A 6,561-nucleotide genomic window follows, 5' to 3' on the forward strand; every position below is an offset into this window, starting at 1 on the left:
TGATATATTTGATAGTCGCCAATTAAAAGGCGACATTTTCTCAATCTTTGTTATAGCTGTTGCGGCTGCTGAAGCGGCTATTGGGCTAGCTATTGTTTCATCAATCCATCGTAACAGAAAATCAACTCGTATCAATCAATCGAATTTGTTGAATAATTAGTTATGATCATAAGATACATAATATCACATAGAATATTAATCTATTAGATATTATATTAAAAATATCAATTTATTTATAAATTGATATTTTTAATATAATATTATTAATATAATATCAATTTATTCTAATCTAATTTTATTAGAATTAATACGTTTTTATTAGAATTAATATGTTATTATTAATTTTTTTATTATATTTTTATTATAATTATCATATTATTTATTATAATTATTTAATTATTATATAATATAATAATTAAATAATAATTAATATACTTATATAATAATTAATATACTTATTTATTATTATTATAATTTTATTATTTTGATTTTTATTATTATATTATTATAAATATATAAAATATAAATATAAATAAAATATAAATATAAAATATATATATATTTTTAGTATTGAATTAATTTACTATTGAATAATAAATATTTTCATATTGAATAAATACTTTGAATTAATATTGAAATATTGACCAATTTGTTGGTCAATTTGAATTCACATGTGCAACTCGCATGATCATGGTTGTTGAAAGAGAAATCAAAGTCTCTTGGACTTTTCTCATGAACAGGTTTAGAAATATATTGATTCTTAAAATTTTGATAAACCACCGCTTCGTCTGGTGTCTACAATATAAATGTATGATTCATTTACTACTAATTTTACCAGATCGAAAATTTTTTATGCTCAAAACTGGAATTTATAGATCCAATGTCACATTCAGTAAAAATTTATGATACATGTATAGGGTGTACTCAATGTGTACGAGCCTGCCCCACAGATGTATTGGAAATGATACCTTGGGACGGATGTAAAGCTAAGCAAATTGCTTCCGCACCAAGAACCGAAGACTGTGTAGGTTGTAAGAGATGTGAATCCGCCTGCCCAACAGATTTTTTGAGTGTCCGTGTTTATTTATGTGATGAAACAACTCGCAGCATGGGTCTATCTTATTGATACGTTACAAAAAACTCCACTTGAATCATTTGATTCCTCTTTACCGACAAAAACCCGTGCTCGATAAAATTTATTATTTCGAGCACGGGTTTTTCTGGTCAAAACATATCTTGTCTTTATCACGAGTTATTTTCCTTGGTTAACAATACTTGTAGTTTTGCCGATATTCGCGGGTTCTTCAATTTTCTTTTTTCCTCATAAAGGAAATAAGATGTTTAGATGGTATACTATTTGTATATGCTTATTAGAACTCCTTCTAACAACCTATGCATTCTGTTATCATTTCCAATTGGACGATCCATTAATCCAATTGGAAGAAGATTATAAATGGATAGATATTTTTGATTTTCACTGGAGACTGGGAATCGATGGACTTTCCATAGGACCCATTTTACTGACAGGATTTATCACTACTTTAGCTACTTTAGCAGCTTGGCCAGTTACGCGAAATTCGCAATTGTTCTATTTCCTGATGTTAGCAATGTACAGCGGTCAAATAGGATCATTTTCTTCTCGAGACCTTTTACTTTTTTTCATCATGTGGGAGTTAGAATTAATTCCTGTTTACTTACTTTTATCCATGTGGGGAGGAAAAAAACGTCTCTACTCGGCTACAAAGTTTATTTTGTACACGGCAGGGGGTTCTATTTTTCTCTTAATAGGAGTTCTAGGTATGGGTTTATATGGTTCCAATGAACCAACATTAGATTTTGAAAGATTAGCTAATCAATCATATCCTGTGGCATTGGAAATAATATTATATTTTGGTTTCTTTATTGCTTATGCTGTCAAATCGCCGATTATACCCCTGCATACATGGTTACCAAATACCCATGGAGAAGCACATTACAGTACATGTATGCTTCTAGCTGGAATCTTATTAAAAATGGGAGCATACGGATTGATTCGGATCAATATGGAATTATTACCCCACGCTCATTCTATATTTTCTCCCTGGTTGGTAATAGTTGGAACGATGCAAATAATCTATGCAGCTTTAATTTCTCTCGGTCAACGCAATTTTAAAAAGAGAATAGCCTATTCCTCTGTATCTCACATGGGTTTTACAATTATAGGAATTGGTTCTATAACCGACATGGGACTCAATGGAGCCATTTTACAAATACTCTCTCATGGATTTATTGGTGCTGCACTTTTTTTCTTGGCGGGAACGAGTTGTGATAGAATACGTCTTGTTTATCTCGACGAAATGGGAGGGATATCCATCCCAATGCCAAAAATATTTACCATGTTCAGTAGTTTCTCGATGGCTTCTCTTGCATTGCCAGGAATGAGTGGTTTTGTTGCGGAATCAGTAGTATTTTTTGGAATAATTACTAGTCCAAAATATCTTTTAATACCAAAAATACTAATTACTTTTGTAATGGCAATTGGAGTGATATTAACTCCTATTTATTTATTATCTATGTCACGTCAGATGTTCTATGGATACAAACTATTCAATGTTCCACACTCTAATTTTTTTGATTCTGGACCACGAGAACTATTTGTTTCAATTTGTATCTTTCTACCCATAATAGGGATTGGTATTTATCCTGATTTCGTTCTCTCGTTATCAGTTGACAGGGTACAAGCTATCCTATCTAATTACTTTTATAGATAGTGTTTCATTAATGAGACAAAAAGTCTTATAATTCTTTAATTTAAAAATTTTTTTAAAATCGTTCGCTGTACAATGCAAAAAAATAAAGTGAATTAGAATTGTAATGAGATGCATTTCGAGTTTTTGTTTTGACAACCTGTCAAAACAAAAACTCGAACAAGCAAACTTTCGTTATATATGGGACGATATTCTTATGTATTTTTCATGTAGCTTATTCAATTAGATGTTAATGTGAATGAACCATAACTATGTAAACCTATTCCTAATAGATTGACCCCAAAATAGCATATCCAAATTATAAAAAATCCTATAGAAGCTATAAGTGCCGAATTCGTACCTTGTAAACTTTGATTTGTTCTAGTATGTAAATAAATCGCGAATACGGTCCAAGTAATAAATGCCCAAGTTTCCTTCGGATCCCAACTCCAATAAGATCCCCATGCTTCATTGGCCCATACTGCTCCACATAGAATGCCTATGGTTAAAAAAGTAAACCCTAAACTAATCATACGATAACTCCAATAATCCAAATGCTGAGTCAATTGATATTTGTAATAATTTCGAAATGAAAAAGAAGAAGGGTTTTTAATTTTAAAAACCCTTCTTCTTTTTTCATTCAAGTATTTAATCTCACCAAAGAAAAATGGTCTAATTAAGAAATTTTTTCTTTTACAAAAAAAATGTATGTTGTTTCGAAATGTAATGATTAGAAGAGCAATTGATAATAACGATCCGCATAAAAGAGCTGCATAGCTCAATAACATCATACTTACGTGCATCATTAACCACTGAGATTGTAGAGCAGGTACTAATATTGCGGATTGATGCATTTCAGTTGAAAGACCCGACGTAGCGAAACCTTGAGTAAAAATAGTACTTGGGGTAGTTATTATGCTTAAATTATTTTTATGGTTCGATTTCTTGGAAATTATATGAATAATAAATAAACTACATGAAAGGAAGATTAATGACTCGTATAAATTACTTAACGGAAAATGTCCCGAAGAAATCCAACGAGAAATTAATAATCCTGTTATAGAGAAAAAGGTGACTATCATCCCTTTTTCCGATGAATCACGTAATCCTACGATTTCGTAGACTAATAAGTTCATGAAATGAATCGTAATTACAATTGAAATGATCGAAAAAGAGATATGAGTTAATATATGCTCTAAAGCTACAAATATCATAGAAAAAGTGCCTCCTATTACATTACAGGATTGAAATCGGGAATTAAATACATTATAGGATACATTGCGCCTCTTTTAGAGGATGCCGCCACTCGGACTCGAACCGAGATGCTCTAGCACTGCTTCCTAAGAGCAGCGTGTCTACCGATTTCACCATGGCGGCTTACTTGAAATAATAATATCCAATTCATGTTGAATCGTCAAGAATCAAGGATTCAATATAGTCTAGGAAACATTAGAATCGATGAAAAAAAACTCGTTTAAATTCATATTTGAATCTTCATTCAATAAAATAATCCTTAGTTAGTATCGTCCTAGGTTCAGTTTTAACAATCAACTTTCACGTACTATAAACTAAGTTCCCCGATACAGTTGAAATTTCGATAGTTTTGTTCTCAGTCGAGGTATAGAATTAAGAATTGTCCTTTTTCTTTCTATTTTTTTTGATGATTTGTTTTTCATTTTGAATCCGATGAAATCGGATTCAAAATGAAAAACATTGATTTTTTTATTGAAAAAAAAAATCAAATAACTAAGATCTCATATGTATTACAATTTCATCACTAAATCCATTTGGAATTTTTCTAACGATTCCGATACTTTAGTATCATTAAGTATTAATACTCTTCATTGTGTATATGTATATAAATAAGGTAACATTTACCAAACCAATTAAGTTTTAGGCTAGGCATATAAAAAAAAGAGTTTAAATTTCTATGGCAATTGTACTATTCACAATAGAAAAATAGGATTAAGATTTTCTATTGTGAATAGTTAATGGATAGGGAAAAATACTATTCTTAACTTAATAAGAATAAGAACCCAATATACAGAAAACTCTTATTCTACATACCGCAGCTAGTTATAACTAATATTGAGTAGTTCAATACATTAATTAATGTGAATCGTTCATCTTAAAAAATTTTCAGTTCTTCGGGCTATGTCAATTCCGATTATCCCAAGACTTTATTATTTGTTTGTCGCACAAAAAAACTTTTTGAATGTCCGGTAGAAACCGATTTCGCTAAAGAAAAAGCTTTTGCTGCAGTTAAATATCCTTTTTTCTTCCAAATATTCCTACGAATATGTTTTTTTGACATAGAAATACATTTTTTTGGAACTGCCATTCAAAAAAGGGTTACTCATTTTTATTTATCGTTGTATGTGAAAGACATGTATTGTTCGGAATAGATCCTTTTTTTTAATCATTATCTATACTTTATTCTGTGAATAATAGTTTTTTTTTAACTTTCAACATTTAACATAATTTAACATTTAACATAAAATAACAAATAATATATATATATATATATATATTATATTTTTTTTTCATTATTATTGTTTATCCTTTTCGAAAGAGATAAGAATTGGTGAATCGGAAACAATTATTAATTATAAAATATAAAAAAAAAATCTCAATTTGTTTGTTTTCTTATGGAACATACATATCAATATGCATGGATAATACCTTTTCTTCCACTTACAGTTACTATGTCAATAGGATTTGGACTTATACTTATTCCGACAGCAACAAAAAATATTCGTCGTATATGGGCTTTTCCTAGTATTTTTTTGTTAAGTGTAGCTATGGGATTTTCGGCCAATCTGTCTATTCAACAAATAAATGGAAGTTTTATTTATCAATATCTATGGTCTTGGACCATAGATATTGATTTTTCCTTAGAGTTTGGATATTTGATCGATCCACTTACTTCTATTATGTCAATACTAATTACTACTGTTGGAGTCGTGATTCTTATTTATAGTGACAATTATATGTCTCACGACCAAGGATATTTGAGATTTTTTGCTTATATGAGTTTTTCCAATACTTCCATGTTGGGATTAGTTACCAGTTCTAATTTGATACAAATTCATATTTTTTGGGAACTAGTGGGAATGTGTTCCTATTTATTAATAGGGTTTTGGTTCACACGACCGATTGCCGCAAGTGCTTGTCAAAAAGCTTTTGTAACTAATCGTGTAGGAGATTTTGGTTTATTATTAGGAATCTTAGGTCTTTATTGGATAACAGGTAGTTTGGAATTTCGGGATTTGTTCGAAATAGCTAATAACTTGATCCATAATAATGGGGTCAGCTCCTTATTTGCTACTTTGTGCGCCTCTTTATTATTTGTCGGTGCAGTTTCTAAATCTGCACAATTCCCCCTCCACGTATGGTTACCTGATGCCATGGAAGGACCTACTCCTATCTCGGCCCTTATACACGCGGCTACTATGGTAGCAGCAGGAATTTTTCTTGTAGCTCGGCTTATTCCTCTTTTCATAGACATACCTTATATAATGAATTTCATTTCTTTAATAGGTGTAATAACAGTACTATTAGGAGCTACTTTTTCTCTTGCTCAAAGAGACATTAAAAGAAGTTTAGCTTATTCTACAATGTCTCAATTAGGTTATATTATGTTAGCTCTAGGTATAGGTTCTTATCGAGCGGCTTTATTCCATTTGATCACTCATGCCTATTCTAAAGCTTTATTGTTTTTGGGATCTGGATCTATTATTCATTCAATGGAACCTATTGTTGGATATTCACCAGAAAAAAGTCAGAATATGGTTCTTATGGGTGGTTTAACAAGATATGTTCCAATTACAAGAAC

Source organism: Elaeis guineensis, unplaced genomic scaffold (assembly GCF_000442705.2).
Source record: "Elaeis guineensis isolate ETL-2024a unplaced genomic scaffold, EG11 Super_Scaffold_1000265, whole genome shotgun sequence".
NCBI classification, from domain to species: Eukaryota; Viridiplantae; Streptophyta; class Magnoliopsida; order Arecales; family Arecaceae; genus Elaeis; species Elaeis guineensis.